At 42.3% G+C, this 7,561-nt stretch overlaps 1 non-coding gene across 1 annotated transcript; it reads right to left on the bottom strand.

Annotated features, from left to right (window-relative positions):
* Window positions 1-6,298: 6,298 nt before the first annotated feature.
* On the bottom strand, window positions 6,299-6,405 carry LOC131235770 (small nucleolar RNA R71). Its single transcript, XR_009166291.1, has one exon. It is a non-coding gene; the product is annotated as a small nucleolar RNA R71 (small nucleolar RNA).
* Between the last annotated feature and the right edge of the window lie 1,156 nt (window positions 6,406-7,561).

Here is a 7,561-nt window from a genome sequence, read left to right as displayed (position 1 = left end):
GAAGCATGGTTCATACTTCTTATGATTATTTAGGTCTTTTGAGGAGAAGTTCATAGCCACAGCTCTCAAGAATTACTTTGATTAGTTTAAATACTTGAGAACTCCACTCAACTGGAAAATCTATTGAGTCGACTCGAGTGACTCAGATAAGTTTTTTCTGAGCTCTTTTCCAAGTTTTTCTCAATAATAATATATAAATACTAGTATTTTCCCAGATTTCAATGGGAAGGGTCCTGCAGTCCATCTGGATCATTCATCATGTGGTTGCACCTTTGATTGCCTTTACCTCTCGAAAACCACTTCAAATATTTGACAATCCCAACCATCCAATCAACGGTCAAGAAAATTCTTAGCCCATGTTAATTACATTCTTGGTAGAGTTTGGTCAGTGCATGGAGTGGGCCCCTGATTTGATTGTACCTCTAAAAAAATATTTTGATTAGATGATCTAACTAGTTGAAAGAATGATAGTAATTCATACTGCAATTTAAGCTTCTATTATGAAGAAATGGAAGCTGGTAATTGGCATTTCAACAGCCGAAGTGCCCATCTAGATGCACAGCATTTTGCGCCCTGTTTGGAGACCCAACCGATCGAAATGATCGTTTTCAAAATCACCGGTGAAATTCTGTCCCAGTCGACGGAGCTGTTCAAGCGCCCTGTTTGGAGGCCCGTCTAGATGCACAGCATTTTGCGCCCTGTTCGTCTGGAGATGCTCGCAGAATTCTGTCTCAATCGATGGAGCTGTTCAAGCGCGGGGCATTCACCTGGCATCCAAATGCGTTTGCTGCAAGGACATCTCGGTACAGAGGCCCTCGCCGGAGTCCCCGGTCTACCTCTTCATTTCAAGCAGCCTGGCGTCAGCCACATAGATTTATTTTGGGGGAATTTTTGGCATTGTAGTTATGAATGTAGTTACCAGACTTTGTCAATGGTGGCTTGCCCGTTCGTCTGGTGGAAGTGTTGCGGTCCTGCAAAAGCTCATCCCTGGCATTGTTCTCTGGGAAATCTGGAAAGCCGGGAATTCCGCAAAATTTAATGGGAAATCCCCCATCGCTGCCGTCGTCATCAAGAAGATTAAATGGTGGCTGTTCTATATTTGGAAGAGTCTGCCAGGGTCTTCCTCTCTCTCCAGAGTTAGCGGCTGGAGTGATGTAGAGCAGGTCGCGGACAGTTTCATGGCCAAGATAGATCAGAAAAGGCCCGGTCGACGACAGAAGTGATCTGGACCATCGGACCTTAGATCGGGCGTATCTTGCAATCCGGAATGAGTTATCTGACGTAAAATATATGATTTTGGGGTAGAACGAGCTACTTTAGCCAACCAACCCGCTATGCCGGGTTGCGCAGCCCGGAATTACGAAAAACCCCTTGATCGATGGTCGTTTCCCTATTTTAATTTCGTTTTTACTATAAATAGTAAGTTTTAGTTTGATTATAACTCTTCATCCGTCGGGCTTTAGGAGTTGCGCCCAACGTGAAAAGAGCTTAGAATAATTAGGAGAACGGTTTGGTGAAGCCAAATAGGACACTTACTATTTTTTGCCGAAAACCTTGCACACTAGTAGACATCAAGACCGTCTATAAATAGTAAGTTTACTATTTATAGTAAGTCACGGATTCTGTGAGTTTGAGTTGTAGTTTGATTCTAACTTCTTTCCCATTGCTTGGTACCCTTATTTAAAGGGTTGTGAACTCGTTTTTAATTATTCATCAATCAATTTCGAATCTATTAGAATTTATTTCTATTTTCTGCTTTCTTTCTTCGTGAATTCGAGAAGTCTCTGTGAGGAGTCCAGAGAAGTTCCGTGGATTCGGAATAGTTATCCTCTTGAGGAAGACGGTGCTTGACATCACGTCCTCCCCTGCGTCATGGACCCTTGCTGCTTTGGGGTGTCAAGCAAGTAGTCTACATCCTCCCCATTTACAGGCAGTGAAATGGCTTAAGCCAAGCTCCAGCTTGGTTAAAATGAATGTAGACGGCTCTGCTAGGGGTAATCCAGGGTAATTTGGTGGAGGGGGTGTTTGTTGAGGAGACAAGGGGAGTTCCTATTTGCTTTTTCCGTGGGTTATGGGGCTGGTTCCAATACCGAAGCAGAGATTCAGGCCATTCACGATGGTCTCTCCCTATGCTTGAATTTGGGTTTCTCCAAAATTATAGTGGAATCCGACTCCATGCTGGTGGTGGCGTTTCTGGAATGGTCCTCCATTCTGAGTTGGAAATGGAAGTAGTGGGTGTCGAGGATTGAGAGGTTTAAAACCAGAGGTCAGGTGATGTTTGAACACGTTTTTAGGGAAGAAAATGCGTCGGCTGATAGGATGGCCCGCTTGGGTAGCGAGCTACAGAACTCCGCCTTGATCCGCCATATCTCGGACCTCTCGCTTCAAGTTAGAGGTTTGCTTTTCCTGGATAGAGTAGGGCTGGGGGCAATCAGGCTTTCTGCCAGGGTAGCCGCCCTATGAGCCCCGCTATAGGGTGGTGATTCTACTTTCTGTCTCCATTGTTGCTATGTATTCGTTTTTGTGTTTTGTTATAATAGGCTCCGCCCAGGTCCGTTTTTCATCTGGGCGAGCCCGAAAGCCTCCTAAGCTGTAAATTTTGTTTATTATAATGAAGTTTTAATTTTAAAAAAAAAAATCACCTATGAAATAGGAACAAAAAAAACCACTCACAAACCTAGGCGAGATGCTAGAAGTTATGTAGCCCCACATGCAACCCTTCGCCTGCACCTGAAAACTTAGTAACTAGTGCAAACCCAATACGTGCCTTGTAACAGTTGGGACCCACCATTTAGATGATTTGGCCAAGAGTTCACCGTTTGATTATCAAATGGGGCACACATGCATGGAAACAACAAACACCTACATTCGTGTCCCACCCTGAAACTCAAATATCGTCTTTCTCTGAGTGATCTGCATTTTGGTGGACACTTTATTACTAGAATACAGTGCATGCATACAATGTCCTTTTGTACAAGCAGTGGTGCAAATAAGAGAAAATTCTTGGATAAGAAAATTCATGGAAAACAATCCTTAAAAGGTGGATCGTTTTAACAAACTTTAATGGAAAAATAAAAAGGTCAATGGTGTATGAGCACATGTAGAAATTACCGACTATTGACTTCTTACACTTTCTATAGAGGGCCTTTTTCTTTCTTAAAAAATTGAAGATCGTGTGACCCACTAACACTTTCTCTCTAGCATTTCTCTCCTCCAACGTGCATTTGGCATTCTCCGACATTCATTCAAAAATTTATTTTCTTTGAAGTCTTTATTTCTCTCTGATGAGTGTCGAATGTTGCATCTCAGACCCCAGTAATTGCCTGATATTACGTACATGATAAGGTTTAATGCCATATTTTAATCGTGTTTTTATTACAGGATGAAATCAGGAGTGTGTACTGAAAGATGATGTTAAGAACATGGATTTGGCACTCCAAAATTACCAGAGCACGGGATGGACTCCAGAAAACCAATAGTGAAGATTTTACACGCCTGGGATTGAGGAAAGCAAGGCAAAGGGGCTCGAAAAGGGTCCAGAATGCAACATCCGATCAACTCGAAACTTCATACACGTGATGGGGACCATAAATTAACCGTACATATTAAATTTCAGCCATTGACGATCTTGGGAAGTGGTCTAACGACCAGATCAGCCCCTTAATTCATTAAGTGGGGCCCGCTGGATATCTGGATATACATCAATTTTAGTCCTGACGGTGGAAATAATATGAGAAAAAGGATGGACGGTGCAGATTTCTCAAAAACATTACAGTGGGCCCTGTGTATGCAGAGTGTGCATCGTGCACACTGCCTGAGCACCGAACGGACTTAAGTCGGTCAGCACCGCTGACCCGACTTTCTTTTTTAAATACGGCAGTTGCTGTTTCCAGCGTCTCCGCAAGCCGACTGCGGTCGTCGGTTGTGGGGCCCACCTAGTGTCCAAATGGACAATCCAAACCGTCCATTCGCTTCCTGGGGCAGTTATAACCATCGCCTAGATGTCCGTTTGGTTCCATGCATGTGTACGGACGTTGATCGCTGAAAAACGCAAAACGGACGGTGAGTTCAAAACTCTGTGGGCCACCGCAACTCTAACTCGAAATTAGGCATTCCTAGCCGTTTTTTTTCATCCTCCATGCAATGGACGGAGTGGATTATTGAAATAATTATCAAAATGGGTCCCACCATTGCCACGGAGGTTGTTTTCGCGTCCGCGTAAAGGACGACCGCTGGCCGTTTTTGCGAAGGATTGTGGGCCCCGTACGTCACCTGTACGGAAGATCTGAGCCGTTCATCGTGTAGAGGGCCATGAATACTACAAAACCATGATGATATTCCACTCCCATGCGTACACACGTGCGCGGTACAGTGGCCACAAACGAACTGCTATGCAATGTTTAAAACTGATCTTTTCGTGATTTCTTCTGTGGGCCGTGCTAATGGACCTTCAAAACTACCTATTCTTGACTGAAATTTCGTCCCGAATCCAATGGACGGGGTAGATTTTCCAGAAAATGCCTCTGTGGGGCCCACCGATCACTGCTGCGAAAAATTGCACTTCGAGTCCTTCTACGACTCTGCCACCGACCCCAGCCAAGAGAGAGAGAGCTCGTTTTGAGGGGAGAACCAGGAGCCAGGGAATTCCGGACCTAGAGCAAGGGAGAGAAGAGAGAGAAGAAAGAGAAGAAAGAAGAGAGAGATCGATCGGTTTGATGTTCCTTGTTTTTATGAATTTTATTTCATCTATTTAATGGATTTTATGGGTAACTAATCTCTCAGCTAGGGCTGAGATGAAGCTCCTAATTTGATTAGCTTTTGTTTTGATTGATTTACTTTGAATATAAATTAATTTGTTTCTTTCTCTAAGTGGGCTTTATGGGTTTAAATTCTATACTTCTCCATCTATGAACTTGACCAAAGTATATATATGGATGTTGTTTGGATGCTTATTATAGGTGCTTGTGTCTGATCAAGAACAGGTTTCCTATAAAGGAAGAAACAGGGTACTTTAATGAATTGTACATTCCATGTGCCCGACCAAGGACATGGGATATGTCATTCATGGCATTGCTTAAAGGAATTAGACAGTCTGTATGCCCGATTAAGGACACAGATTGTGCTTTCTCTATATAAGTGGTATCAATCTAGGTCAAGGTGAATCAACAGACAAAACAAGGGTTAGGATAATTAGGGGTGGATTCGAAAGTCCTAGTGCTCTCTCTCTGATTGAATTTTCTTCCCTGTTCTTAATTGTTTTTTTTCCTAAAATTGTGCTTAGTAGTTTAGTTCATTATTTGTTGGATTAGTTAAGGAGAGTTATAGATTTGAATTGTGACGATTAGTCCTCGTGGGAACGATCTCGTAATACGTACCGTATCTGCATCTGATTCGTATACTTGCGAGTTTAAAAATCATTTAAATCGTGTTGGTTTAAATAAAACATCAAGTTTTTGGCGCCGTTGCCGGGGACTGTTTCGTTCCAAATTGAATTTGGGATTCTCTCTTATCATAATTCATAGCTTAAGATTTTTTCTAACTTAAAGTTCTTTTCTTGATTTTAGAAACTAACCTATTTCCTGTTTTGTAGGATCCTGACATAAATTTCTAAGTTAGATTCTAACATAGATCTCCAAATTGGAAGTGAAGGAGGAGCTCCCTATTTTTCAGACATCAATCATCTCCTTTTCCGGGTTCTTTCTTCCCATTCTTATTTACATAGTTTTAACTTGTTTTAGAATCTCATAGTTTCTAAGTCTAGTTTTATTTCTCTTAGGTTGTTTCTTAGTTTAGTTTTCTTTCTTACATTGCAATAACATAGTTCATGCTAGGACGTAGATCTCTGAATATAGAACTAGCACCGTTTGATCCTGAGATTGAAAGAACAATTCGTGAAAGATTGAGAAATAATCCTGTTGAAATGGCGAATGAGACTGAAGTTAAAGCTCTCAAAGATTATTCAGCTCCTGTCCAATTTAATGCGCCTTCATGCATAGTGTTGCCAACCACTACGGCAGCACACTTTGAACTTAAACCTGGAGTCATACAATTGTTGCCATCCTTTTATGGATTGGACAAGGAGGACCCATATCATCATGTGAAAGAATTCTTAAACATTTGCTCCACCTTTAAGTTCCAAAACTTCTCAGACGATTCGATCCGCCTACGCCTGTTTCCTTTTTCTTTGAAGGATAAGGCGAAAGCATGGTTGAATTCTCTAGAAGTTGGATCTATCACTACATGGGACCAACTGTCTAAGAAGTTCTTAAACAAGTTCTTCCCCGTTCACAAAACCAATGCCCTCCGTAGAGAAATTACTAACTTCACATAAAAAGAGGGCGAGCACTTTCATGAATGTTGGGAAAGATGGAAGGACTTGCTTCTTAAATGTCCTCACCATGGTTTTGAGAAGTGGCAACAAGTTCAATACTTCTATGACGGTCTGACACCAGATAACCGTCGCATGGTTGATTCCACTAGTTGAGGGTCATTAATGACCAAAAGTGATGTCTAATCGTGGAACTTCTTTGAAACCTTGTGCGAAAATTCCCAGTAATGGGATTATTCAAATAGAGGTGACAGAAGTCCCCAACCACAAAAGAGAGGTGGTATATATGAGATAGGAGTCATGCCAGAGCTGAGCGCCAAGCTTGATAACCTGACAAAGAAAGTTGATGCTCTGGTATTAAATAATGGACCACCACAAACAGCTCAAGTCGAGGCATATGCCACATGTTCTAGTCCTGCCCATCCTATGCAGTCTTGTCCATCTGGTGCAGCATTCCCAGAACTTCTCTCTGAACAAGTTCATGCTATGAACACTTTTCAAAAATCTGGGAATGATCCTTACTCGAACACATACAACCCAGGGTGGGCTAGACATCCAAATTTCTCTTGGGAAAAAGGACCACAACAAGGAAGACCATCTGGAAATCCTCCCATGCAACCGCACCTCCAAGTTGGCAGTCAACAACCTCAACAGTTTCCACAATATCAACAACTGCCTACACAATCAAGGAAACCATCTCTTGAGGATACACTCCATCTTTTCATGCAAAGTTCTCTCCAATTCCAAAAAGACACCCAACAAACCTTACTGGCCAACCAGCAAAGCTTACATGCAAATGCACAATCCATTGCCAAGCTGGAAGTACAAATGGGTCAACTAGTTGCCACATTGAGTGAGAGAGAGAAGGGCAAGTTCCCTAGCCAACCTGAGGCTAATCCAAAGGGACAGTATGAGATTGGCTCTAATTCCAACCAAGGGCAATATCATGAACAGGCCAAATCGATCACTACCCTTAGGTCAGGCAAGCAGATTGATAACAGAATAGAGATGCCTGGGGATGAATCAAATTCTAAAACAAAAAATCAAGATGAAGCAGAGAGCCATACCAATGCATCCAAAGTCCAAAAGCTCTCTGACTCTCCAAGAGCCACTAATGTGCCACCTTATGTGCCCAAAGCACCCTTTCCTCAACGTCTGGCACCAATAAAGAAAAGAAATAACTTTGATGAAATCTTGGATGTGTTTCAAAAAGTGCAAGTCAACATCCCGTTG

This window comes from Magnolia sinica, chromosome 19 (assembly GCF_029962835.1).
Source record: "Magnolia sinica isolate HGM2019 chromosome 19, MsV1, whole genome shotgun sequence".
NCBI lineage: Eukaryota > Viridiplantae > Streptophyta > Magnoliopsida > Magnoliales > Magnoliaceae > Magnolia > Magnolia sinica.
Note: the sequence above shows the minus strand (reverse complement) of the source record. Positions and strands in the feature narration are given on the sequence as shown.